General features: G+C 40.5%; 1 protein-coding gene across 1 annotated transcript in view; it reads right to left on the bottom strand.

Annotated features, from left to right (window-relative positions):
• LOC122788367 (kelch-like protein 10) overlaps positions 1-13,606 on the bottom strand; it is a 49,875-nt gene that overhangs the window by 25,275 nt on the left and 10,994 nt on the right. The window lies entirely within an intron of this gene.

Below are 13,606 nucleotides of genomic sequence, written 5' to 3'. Positions count from 1 at the left end.
GGTGGGGGTCACTCTATCAGAGTTCTTCTGTTAAAATAATCAGCAGCTGCTAGTTAACTGATATTACCAGCAGTCACTATCACAGTAAGGCAAGTACAAAAACAAAGCCATATCCTGGGCAGGACTCCAGGAGCTAGAGGCTCATACTTCCCAAATGACAACATCCAGCTATGGGGGAGAGTTGAAGCACTCTTTCTACTCTAGTACAATGACATGAGGATTTATTTTCTCATTACCCCCCCCCCCCCCCCGTCAAAAGAGACCAACATTCACACAGCCGTGAGGGGTGGCTCAAAGATTTTTCTATTTTTTTTATCCTATGAACTCACAAACATTTGGATGTGCAAGGGAAGGGGATATGTATTGGGCTGTCCACTGTAGATGTTCCCCCACTTCTGCAAGGGATGTTTCCATCAGGCAGTCTCCACCTACCAACCCTGAAGCATGGAAGGTGGTTTCCCTGGTCTCCACCAGGGAAATGACACCTACCCTGTGTGCTCCTGAATATAAGCAATACTCCCCACCCCTCAAAAGAGGGTACTCCAGAACTGGGGCCACTAATCTAACCCAGGTTTCCTGGGTCATGACTCTATCACAGTGTGCCATGGAGCCAGGCATGGCATTGGCAATTACAAGTGACAGCATGGCTGGGGTTGTCAAAAGAACAGTATTAATGTCTGGACTGCATGCTTCTCTGCTTGGCTTTCATGTATAGTCATATATGTATCATTGTGTCATTGTTTGGAATGCGGCAAGCTAGTTGCTAACATACATCAACCTACTTGAGGGATGCAAATTATCATTTTCTTTTCAAAATACAGAACTGATTGTGACACTGGGATACAAAGTCATTTCTAAAGAAGTGTCAAAACTCCAGGCAATTTTTTTGACAGTATACCACTTGACTGAAGATACATTTTCTGAGTAGCAATTCATTGTATATATCAGCAAGAAGTTCAGAAATAATGAAACATTCAGGCTTTTACAGAAAACTTATCAATCTCCTTCCATAGGTAAAGGACATCTTCAACCAAATAGCATTTTTTCTCACCACAAAGTGCTTCTTTAATCCAATCCCAAGGGTGCTACATACAGAGAAAAATCCAATGAAAAAGATAACCAATCTTCTTCTTTCGGCTGGTCCCGTTAGGGGTCGCCACAGGGAATCATCTGTTTCCATTTCTTCCTGTCCTCTGCATCTTTCTCTGTCACACCAACCACCCGCATGCCCTCTCTCACCACATCAATAAACCTTATCTTAGGCCTTCCTCTTTTCCTGTTATCTGGCAGCTTCATCCTTAGCATAATTTTCCCAATATACTCTGCATCCCTCCTCAGCACATGCCCAAACCAACGTAATCTTGCCTCTGTGGCTTTGTCTCCAAACCTTCCAACCTGGGCTGACCCGCTAATATACTTATTCCTAATCCTGTCCACCCTCGTCACACCCAGTGCAAATCTAAACATCTTTAACTCTGCCATGTCCAGCTCTGACTCCTGCCTTTTTGTCAGTGCCACTGTCTCCAACCCATATAACATAGCTGATCTCACTACCCTCTTGTAGACCTTCCCTTTCACTCTTACTGGTACTCGTCTGCCACAAATCACTCCTGACACTCTTCTCCACCCACTCCATCCTGCCTGTACTCTCTTCTTTACCTCTCTTCCACACTCACCATTACTCTGAACTGTTGACCCCAAGTATTTAAACTCATCCACCTTCACCACCTCTACTCCCTGCATCCTCACCATTCTTCTATCCTCCCTCTCATTCACACACATATATTCTGTCTTAGTCCTGCCGACCTTCATTCCTCTTCCCTCTAGAGCATATCTCTATCTCTCCAGGGTCTCCTCCACCTGTTCCTACTCTCACTACAGTTCACAATGTCATCTGCAAACATCATAGTCCACGGAGACTCCTGTCTGATGTCGTCTGTCAACGGGTCCATCACCATTGCAAATAAGAAAGGGCTCAGAGCTGATCCTTGATGTAATCTCACCTCCACCTTAAACGCATCCGTCACTCCCACTGCAGACCTCACTGCTGTCATACTACCCTCGTACATATCCTGTACTACTCTTACATACTTCTCTGACACTCCCAACTTCCTCATACAATATCACAACTCCTCTCACCAATGCCTCTATTAAATCCATCACACATTCAGGAACCCTGTGTATCACAAAATCCACAACAAAAATGCGAGGAGATAGCTGTCCAGAGCATTAAATTAAGGTAGCGGGCTGACTTCACTTCTTTGTTAATTGTGAAAATTAAAAATAAACTGCACTTAAACATTACAATATTAAGCAACAGTAATAAACAGTCCAAAACATCAGATGTTAATTCCTCTTCTATGAAGATAATGTAGAAACAAACTCAAACAGGCTTAGTCACCAGAATAATTCAGCTTTAATTTATAAGTGCTTTCATCCACCAAATGGACTTCATCAGATCAACTTTTCAATAACAGTTTTAACCCATGGAAAACTAATATAGACATAAAAAGCATAAAGTATCATAAATCATGATTGTCAACCTCATACATAGTAATAAGCCTAGCCTAAAACTAAACTCTAGCTTGATGTAACACAAGACATTTTTTACAATCCAAACTAAAATAAGAAACAGAAAGAGTACTAATAAAACAAAGTCCAAATAAACTGAAGTGCAGAACTAGCAATTAACTCCTAGTCAAGAACAAAGTGTCACAAAACTCCCTTCACTAAAGGTTACCTAGCACCAAGGTGACAACAGGATCCTTCCAAAAGGAATTTTAAACTAAAAACTAAAAAAAAAAACAAAATAAAAAAAATAGATGGCTGAAGTGAAGAAGATAATTTAAGTAGTGCTCTCACTGCTTTCTGCCCAAAGTCATTATCTATACATAAGATAACCTTTTGTGAAATCTCACATAACTTCTTTCTGGTATTTGTCACGTCATCTGTGACATCATGTAGGCTTAGGAGAGGCAAGTACATATCTGATTTTAATGACGTTGCAAACATAAAGTAATTAATCAAATCACTAATTCTAGCTCCAACTCTGGTGGTGGTGCTGAGGTAGCGTTGTCACCTCACAGTTAGACGTTGCCTGTTCGATTCTCAGTTAGAGTGTCTTCTGTATGGCGATAAGCGTAAATGGACGTTCCTTCGTTGAAGGTTGTGCGTTAGGCCTGGCAAGCCAGCACGTAAAAATCTACTGCCAATCATTAGCGGACCGGAGATCCGCTGTGGCGACCTCTAACCGGGAAAAGCCGAAAGAAACAAACAAACAAATTCTAGCTCCAGGGTCAATAAAAGGTTTTAGAGAATAGGCGACCTGTACATCGCCACTCTGATTGGAGAACGAACGTTCTCCAGCAGGATGCTAATGTACAGGTAATGCCCTCTGAAATACAAGTCTGTCACTTCACGCCAACATATTAAGTTGCCATGGTGCTCGGACTTCGACTGCAATGGAGATAATGGCCACTATTATTTTACACTCAGTAAGCAGCACCTTTGCTGTTTAGTGAGTGTAAAATTAAAACAAACAAAAAAATTGGAAAGAAAAAAGTGTGTGTGTTTGTGTGTGAGTGTATGAGTGCATGAAAGTGAAAGTGAGATCACTCGAGCCATTATTTGACACTTGCTAGGTAGTGCTTTTACTGTTTAGCAAGTGTAAAATTAAAACAAATGGATACTTAAAAAAAGAAGTGTGTGTGTGTGTATGTGTGTGTGTGTGTGTGTGTGTGTGTGTGTGTGTGTGTGTGTGTGTGTGTGTGTGTGTGTGTGTGTGTTTGCATCTATGTATGAGTCTGTTTATGCTTCTGTCTGTTTATGTGGGTTTATGGGTGCTTGAATGCATTAAGGTCATCTCAGTGCTCTCCAAAACCAAAAAGACAGCATCAGTGGGACCAGGCAACATCCCAGGTTGCCTGCTAAACAACTTAAATCATGACCTACAGACCCACTTGGATCCCTATTTAACCACAGCATGCAAATTGGCTATGCTCCGGTGAAATGGAGGACAACAACAGTAATCCTTCTGCACAAAGGGGGACCATCAACAAACCCAGGGAATTATAGGCCAATAAGCTAGGCTAGCCTTATCTGCAAGGCCATGGAAATAATCATTATTGACCTTATTAACACAGACATAGATAATCTCTAAACTCTGGACCCAACCCAGTTTGGATTTTTTAAAGGTAGATTATGCCTGTTAAACATGCCTGACTTTTTCGAGAAAGTCACCAAGGCCCTGGAGGAGGAAAAGAGTGCATACCACCTATCTTGACCTAACCAAGGCATTTGACACAATCCCCCACTCAGGTATTATATAGAAACTCTCCCATTTGGGAAATAATCCTTATATTACCAGATGGACAGGACGCATAGTGTCAAAGTGGGTGACTTCACCTCTAGCGAAAGACCAGTCACCAGTGGCATACCTCAGGGTTCTGTCCTGGGCCCCTTATTGTTCAGAATTTATTTCTCAGAAGTCCAGGAAAATCTGGACAGCCTGTGGTTAACCAAGTTCACTGATGATTGCAAATTGGGAGCAATCATTCAGTCTCCCAACAATGTTAATATACTGTTGACAGGATTAACAAAGACAAATGACTGGTGCCAAAGCCATGGATTAAAGTTAAATGCAAAAAAAAAAAGCATTATTATTCCCTTTGGGAAAGCTGACATCCCTGCTAATTACATTATAGACAGCAGTCCCCAAGTGTAGACCCAGTGGTACAAGATCTGGGTGCTCAGGTTGATAGTAATCTGAACTTTGACCATCATGTATCCACGGTAGTAAAAAAATCCTTCTATGTGGCACATATTGTAACTAAAGGCATCACATCTAGATCTGAGGATGTCGTAATTCCATTATACTTGGCCCTCATCAGACCAATAATTGAGTACAATGCTCCCTTTTGCATGTACCTCACCAGATACCTCCAAAAATTGGAGAGATCACAGAGGTTTCTCACCAAGAAATTACAGGGTACACAAAACAAGTCTTACATGGAAAGACTGAAAGCCCTGTCATTGTATTCTGTCTTCTACAGATTGCTAAGGTGTGACCTGTGCCTGTCTTACAGGGCAGTCTCTGACCCAGCCCTGATGAAAATGCTACACATCTGTAAATCAAAGTGCACAAGGGTCACTCACTCCAGGGATCTTAACCTAGCCTCTGACATGAACAGGTCATGCTGGAGAGATAGATGCATCTCCCAGAGACTGCCACTTCTCTGGAACAAGTTTCCAGTTCACATGAAACAGAGCTCCTCCCTGACCATCTTCATGTGCAACCTAGATCAATGATGGATGAATGCAAATTCACTCCTGGGGTGATTCCTATGTCCCTCTTGGACAGAGGAAGTCAGCACTAACTACCATAGTCCCTTAAATCTGCAAACTTCACACACCTAACCACCAACACATGCGGCAACTCAGAATAAATATTGCCAGGCTTGTAAGGGGTCTAGGGCTGTTAGCCTAGTAACCTTCTATGAACCTATGAACCTATATGCTAAAGAAAACAGCAGTGCCACTTTAAAATGGTACTTGTTAGAAGTGCTTTCCTAAAAACATTAAACATGTTCAGGTTCTGCAGCTGATTAGTGCAGCGTCCTGTCAAAAAAAATAACTAAAGGATCTTTTTAAATATTAATATTCAGTACTAATAATTTTAAAATTAATCTACAGAAAATAAGGTAATGCTAGGTTCTTATATCTGTCCCCATTGCTACATTGCTAGATATTTTCTATAGTATGAAATCATTACGTAAAAGTATTAACTACATTAAACATATCTGAAGGACTATGTGGTCTCAATGTTAACTTAATGCACAGATGTACAGAAATGACAACTTTAGCACTACCTTTTAAAATCGGATGTCTTCCTTTCTCTTATTTATTTTGCAAAAAAGTACCCAAAAGAGAAAAGGACAAACTCATCTCATATGAAACAAACTAATGCAAAAAGCAGCTCCTTCTCTAAAATGAAGTATATGAACCAATATTCACTAACAGTTTAATCAAACATGGAACATTCAAAGTTGTCTAAAATTGCTATCTAAACTGCTAGTCCTGCTTTGCATGAAGAGTCATAACAATTATAATTTGTTTGCCTCTGGCAAATGTTTGTGTCTTGGAACACATGCTGGTGGTTGTCGTTTAAGTTAGAATAGTTGTAGTGAGTAAGATGGATGGGAGAGATTATACATAGGGTTAAGTGGGATTGGTTGCTAGAATAGGATGCAAAGTAGGCTGGAGGTGGGATATTTAAGGCAGGGGTGGGGTGTACCAAGTTCTCTTGGTGCAGGCTTTGAAGAAGCATTTGACAAACTGTGTCCAAAGGATCAGTTGTGATTGTTGTGTCAATGAGGTATTTTCGTGGTACTCGTCAGGTAATTCAGAGGTGCTTTGGGTATGGAAGGAAAGATATGTCAAAAAAAGGGAAAGAAGAAGGGACCCTTTTATTACTGTGCTAGGTGTAACAAGTGCTGGTGCAGGATTAGCCTGTGGCTAATGGATTAAGAAATTCCTTAAGTGGGATATTAAATAAAACTATTGAAAAATACTGATATATATATATATATATATATATATATATATATATATATATATATGTTGTTGTTTGTCTTTCGGCTTTTCCCGATTAGGGGTCGCCACAGCGGAACTCCGGTCTGCTAATGATTGGCAGTTGTTTTTTATGGTGTCGAGTTGCCAGCCTGACGCTCAGCCTTCAACAAAGGCACGTCCATTCAACACATGTTTTTCAAACTCCCACTTGACCATGGGGAGGACATGCAGACTCCACACAGAAGGCACTCCCAACCCAAGCCAAGAATCGAACAAGAACACTTCTTGCTGTGAGGCAACAACGTTACAGCTGCACCACCACATATATATATATATATATATATATATAGAGAGAGAGAGAGAGGCACACACTATATTCCAACACAAGCACATACAGAAACAAATAAAACACAAACCCTATTACTCTTCTCCAAGTATAAGCAAGGGGTCAAGCCCCCATGCACCCGACACCCCCTGCTACTTAAGTGTATCAACTCCGAGATTGCACTTAGTGTAGTGAAGTGCAATCTCAGAGTTGATATATTTAAGTAGCAGGGGGTGTGGGGGTGCAGCCCTCCCCACATGGGTGCAGGGGGGCTTGCCCCCCTGTGTATAGTTGAAGGGTAATATGTTTCTGTATGTACTTGTGCTAGAATATAGTAAGTGTTGGTATCCTGTGTGTTTTCAGTATTTTGAGTTTTCAGTATTTTGAACTTTCGAGATTTTGGTCTTAGGATTTTAGTCTTTCAGGATTCTGTAGTGCTCCCATCTCTCTCTCTCTCTCTCTCTCTCTATATATATATATATATATATATATATATATATATATATATATATAAAAGTGCATAGTGAATTTGGTTGGTAAGTATGAAATGGGCTCTGTTGCTTCCTCAGAGAAGAAGCAGACCAGAACTGTGGAAAGTGTTGTGTGTTAGGTCCTGAAAAATATAATAATAAGAGATGTTAAAAAAAAAAAAAAAGAGAGAAACAGGAGACAATTTTTTATACTCATACATTAGTTGGTAACAGTATTTGGTCAGTGGGTAGTTAAGTACTGGGTAGATACGATTAACTATTGGTCAAGGATGGGAAGGGGACATATTATATTACCTATACATAAAATAATAATAAAAGAATGTATAAAAATAATATAATAAAAGATGATGTTAAATGAGGGTGATAATATGGTGGGGAAGGGCTCAGTACCATTTGTGCTTGCTTAATGATTTAGTTTCTCTTTACAGGATGTCATCCATGAAACACTTGAGGAAGACGTGGGAAGAAATCCAGTCCCAGGCAGATGAATTCTTCCAACTGGTGGCATCAACATCCCGAGAGACGGGTCCTGAGCAGTCACGGCAGAGCAGAGGGAATTCAGTGGATCCGCAGCCTGCTATAGGTAATGAGGCAGACATGGGTGGAGGTGAGAGTGTCATTGGTGAGACTGTGTCAGAAGGATATTTGAGGGGACTGTTGGATGAACTTGATATAGAAGGAAGAGTCTGTTTACAACAACGTTTGAGTAGTGGGTAGGAGTTGGGTAATTTAGCAGTTCAAGGGCAGCAGCCAATGTCTGTGGCAGACTTTGGTATGATGGACCTAGAGGACGCTTTGCATAAATTTCCACTGGAGCAGTCAGGTGAAGTAGGGGCAGCACAGGTTTCTCTGGTAAAGTCAGAGAGTTGTCAAATGGGGCTGCCAGGGAAAATTGGGTACCATAAAGTTTTCATTACACCACACATTTTGCTTGCAATTGTGAGGGGATTTTGTGGATTTATTTGCTTTTTGTGGATGCAAATGGGGCACAGACAATAGCAGAGGCAAAAGCACCTCTTTATAAAGAATTGGCAATGGCCTTGACTTTCTTGGGAAAATGTAGGCAAGTGCAGTTTTAGGCTAGATCATTGAACACTGGATGCTGGGTTTTATTTATTACATGGCGGTAAGTACTGAGAAGCAGCCAGAGCAGGCTTTGCCACTTCTGACATATTTCTTGACTATAATGGAAGTGCAGCAGGTGGTGGTGAGTTGATGTGATGTGATTAGAAGTTTAGGAAGCTTAAAGCAGTGGACAGCTCCTTCAATTGGGATCATAGGCATGCAGATACATGGTTAGGTACCATGATATATAAATTGGTGATGGTACCCAAAGAGCCACACAAAGTGAGGGCAGATGGTTTGAAAGATGTCTGGGCTTTTAATGCTGGGAAGTATGTTTGGCCAGTGTATAGGTTCACTCATGCATGTTCTTACTGTGGATGGGTGCATAGTGGTGTGTGATGTTGGCAAAAGAAAGGGAATCAGTCTGCTTCTCATGTAACAAGTGGTCCAGAAGAGATGAAAGGGAGAATAGTGGAAGGTTGAGTGGTAGGGCAGGGTAGTAGGTAGATAGAATAGAGTCAAGGGGTTGACTGTGAGTGGTCACAGGAGCACTATGGCCTTTAAAGGTCCTTGGTCCTTTCATAGTGGAGTTGGGAGAGTGGTTAACTCACTTTCCTATTAGGGTTAAGGTGCTGTGGTCTTATCTGCAGACTTAATTGGACAAGAGAGTAGCCAAAGAGTTAACTGATGTTATTTTTGGGGGGCATCTATTCAGTCGTCAGTGGGAGGTAATAATTAAATGTATAGGAACCTGAAGTCCGTTAAGAGAAGGGGCAGTCCAGAGTTTGATGTCAAAGGAGATTGGGTAGGGTCATGGGTCCCTTTGATGAGTCTCCTTTTAGTTTGCATTGGGTATCACCTTTAGGTTTGGTACCCAAAAAGAAATCAGGGGAATTTTGGTTAATCTATCATTTATCCTTTCCGGCAGGAGAGTCAGTGAATGATGATATTGCTAGGGGCTCAATCAAAGTTTAGAATACATCCTTAGCTGATGCAGTCAAGGTTATAAAGTCCTTCATTGATCCATGGATGGTTAAGGAGGACAATTAGCCCAATATCAACTTCTTGCCAAAGAGAGAGCAAGACTGGCCTAAGATGAACATGACCCTGCAAGGAAAATTTTATTTTGACATGGCAATATCTGTGGGTTGTGCATTGGCTTATATTACTTTGAAAAGTTTAGCTCAGTGTTGCACTGCATTTGAGAGCTGGATAATCTGGGTCAAGTTAGTTCATTATTTGGATTTTATTTTTATTTTTAGTAGGCAAGGAAAAGAAAGGTGTGGAAGTAGCTTTGGGTAGTTTTGTGAAGATCTATGAAGAGATGAGTATTCCATTAGCACAAAATAAGCACTGAAGGTTTTGTTTTTTGGGGGAGCTTGAAGCAGATGCAGAGAATGGGTTATTTAGGCTTCCACAGGACAAGCTGAATAGATTGAAGGATAAAATTCCAGCATGGATAAGTGTTGAGAAATTTTGTGTAGGGGAGACAATGAAGCTTTAGGGATTGTTAATTTTTGCTTGCAGAACAATAGGACCAAGAAGAGCTTTTTACAGAGCTGAAGCAAATTTGCTGAGAGACAAAGTTAAGAGACATCATAGGGTGAGAGTTAATAAGTTGGCAAAGGACGATTTAAGGGTTTGGCAAGTCTTTTTAAAGACTTTTTTTATAAGATTTTGATGTGTCAGTATGTTTGGATATCATCAGGTGACCTTCAGTTGTACACTGATGTGTCTTGGAGTCTGGGCATGGGGGTTTATTTTCTAGTTAGATGGTTTTCAGACAGTTGGCCCTAAGGATTGGCTCGGGGACCTGAAGATGAACATCATGTTTTGGAACAGATGTCAATTTGGGCAGCAATATTGGTTTGGAGTTATGAACTGGCTAACAGAAGGGTGGTGGTACATTCAGACAATGCTTCAGTGGTGAATGCCGTGGTTACAAAATCATCTAAGTCTGTTTCAGTTCAGGTGTTAAGAAAGTTAACATTGCATTGTTTGTGTATAAACTTGACTTTAATGTCTAATCATTTACCTGGTAAGCTGAATGTGGTTGCTGACAACTTATCTCATTTTCAGTTTAACAGAATCTGAGCAGTACCACCAGAAGAGGAAGACGAGCCAGTGGCACTCCCAAGGGAGGTTTGTGAAACTGGCTGCCTATAGTTGGATGGTTGGTGCAACAATCATGGGAGAAGAGAGTATAGTGTGGCCAAGTGAGAGTTTTCATTATTTGTAAATCAGTTGCCAGAGAGATGGAGACAAAGACATTGATCATTGTCCTTGGAAGCTGAATCTGTAAAGATCCACATTCTCTTCCTTTTCCTTGAAGGAACTTTTGAAATATGCATGTGAGTGAGCAAAAGGTGGTAACGCTGCTCTATGTAATTTCAGTGGGCACAAAATACGATGCTTATTGGTGGTTATGACTAGGTGAGCATTGGAAAGTGCCTACTAAATTGTAAAATTGCAATGGTGAACTGTGGTACACGTCGGCTACCATTTCTTGATTACTGGTTTTATTGCTAAGCTCATTGTTATTTATTATCATCATGGTTAATTATTGATGTATCATCATCATCATCATTATTATTATTATTATTATGATAAAGCTGATTGCTAAGGTAATTTTTGGTGTAGTTATTGATTCTGGGAAAGTGCAGGGTGTTCTTAGACAAAATTTCTTTTTGTTTATATATCTGTGGCTTTGTCAGTCATGCCTAATGTTGCTTGCTAATCAGAGTTCTAGCATTTACCTGTTTGCTTTGCATACATGTCAGATAAGCTCCATATGTCATTTCATTCTATATACAACCTTTATTGCCATTACACTATTAGCTATAAAAGTAAACAAGTTAAAATGTTCTTGATAAATAAGTGGTGAGGAATTATAGATCCCTACCCAAGGGCGCTGAACCATAGGGCGGGAGGGGGGTGAGCGTCCTCCCACTTTTACAGCTGCAAGTTGAGAGGCTTCATCAATTTATATATATAAAAAAACTTTTTTACTCCACAGTGGCAGCATCTTCTCCTTTAAGGAAGACTATGTGTGCATTCTACGTCCACCCGCCAATGCAGATGTAAACACAGTCCACATGCACAGACTTTAAACTAACCATTTTGTTGAAAGACAGAGTAAGTGTGTGTGTGTGTGTGTGTGTGTGTGTGTGTGTGTGTGTGTGTGTGTGTGTGTGTGTGTGTGTGTGTGTGTGTGTGTGTGTGTGTGTGTGTTTTAAACTTGCAGTTCTGTTAGTGTGAGAGAGTAGGTATGTGTGGAATTTAAACTAGCCGTTCCTTTCTGTATGAAAGATAAGGTGTGCCTTTGTTTGTGCTGCTGTGTGAAAGAGTAGGTGTGTGTATGAAATTTAAACAAATCTTTTGTTGCTGTATGAAAGAGAAGGTGTATGTGTGTTTGTTGCTGTCATGCTGTGTGAGAGAGTAAGTGTGTGTTTATGTGTGAGAGAGCAGAGTGGTGTGTGTGTGTGTGTGTGTGTGTGTGTGTGTGTGTGTGTGTGTGTGTGTGTGTGTGTGTGTGTGTGTGTGTGTGTGTGTGTGTGTGTGTGTGAGACAGAGAGAGAGAGCAGAGAGTAGGTGTAGGTGTGTGTGTGTGTGTGTGTGTGTGTGTGTGTGTGTGTGTGTGTGTGTGTGTGTGTGTGTGTGTGTGTGTGTGTGTGTGTGTGTGTGTGTGTTTAACTTACCTCTCAACTGTCCAGATTTAGCCTCATAGTTTTGGTCTGTTTCTCATAAAATTTGTGGTTTTCTGGCAAATCACAGAGGGCTAGAGTCATTAAATAATAACATAAACTAGCCATTGCTGGAATCTGTGTCTAACAGAGCTCTTTTCAAACTATCAAGAAATATACAGAGCTAAGTATATTTTTTTGGTTCTTCAGAATTAGGGTTGCCACCTTTTCAAATGGCCAAAGTGGGACATTTTCAGGACACACATCAGATTTTACAGGCCGACATATACCCACGGTCAGTACAAAGGATATAACTTTAATTTTTTGCCTAAATGAAAGCTTATTCTTGTAGCAGTTTAGTTGCTTATTCTGTTTCATGTAACATTTAGGTATTTTACATGCAGAAATAACTATTTTATGCAACTATTACATGAAATATGGGACATAATTATGTCCTACAATCTCAGGACATTTGCCATTTTAATATTTTTGGTCAGGACACAACTGCCCATAGAGGGACTGTCCCTTGCAAAGTGGGACAGGTGGTAACCCTATTCAGAATTATGTACTGTAAATTGTTGCTGGACTAATTTTATTTAGAGTTGTGCACTGTTATTTTTGATTCACTGTATAGTTTTTCAAATTTCTGCTGAAAGTGTTTTGTCCCACCTCCCCCTATTTTCTGCTGTGTCTTAAGTTGGTATCACTTGTTTTTACAGCTTGTGTCATGTGCCTATCTGAAGGATTACTTGCATAATAATAGACCCTGTTAGTTAGCCTGCATATCATTGCTGGAACCTGTGTCTAACAGAGCTCTTTTCAAACTATCTGGAAATATACAGAGCTAAGTATATTTTTTTGGTTCTTCAGAATTGTGTACTGTAAATTGTTGCTGGACTAATTTTATTCAGAGTTGTGCACTGTTATTTTTGATTCACTGTATAGTTTTTCAGATCTCTGCTGAAAGTGTTTTGCTCCACCCCCCCTCACTATTTCTGGTTTGTTGTTTAAATTTGGTGGCTTTTGCAGTTGTTCGCCCCACTGTAGATTTGATCTAGGACACCCCCCCCCCGTCCCATCTCTTTACCACATTCTACCTAATACACTCCTTCTGTACTTGTTTTTAGTCATTTTTAATTTAATTGCATTTTTTTAAACTGTGTTTGGTCTAATATTGCTACATACTCAAGTGTGCTAGCTTGCACTGCATTTGAATTGTTTTTACTGCTGTTTTAGCTACTTTCTGTGAAAAAAAAACGGTAAGCCTGTTGCCTACCTTTCCTGTAACTAGTGTAGTCCAGATACAGATTTACTGTATTCAGGACTGTATGTAAACTTCTGAGCCCCCCTCCCCAAGCCTTACTGTATTGGAGGGAATCCTTCTAGCTTGTCAGTGGGAGTGGTAAGCAATAGGTAACCTGTCTACCACATAAGGAGTGGTTCTGGCCCAGAAATTGTAGTTATTGATGGTC

The sequence above is a fragment of the Protopterus annectens genome, chromosome 13.part0 (genome assembly GCF_019279795.1).
Source record: "Protopterus annectens isolate FY-2018-M chromosome 13.part0, PAN1.0, whole genome shotgun sequence".
NCBI lineage: Eukaryota > Metazoa > Chordata > Ceratodontiformes > Protopteridae > Protopterus > Protopterus annectens.
The sequence above is the reverse complement of the archived record's forward strand: the minus strand, read 5'-3'. Positions and strand labels throughout refer to the sequence as shown.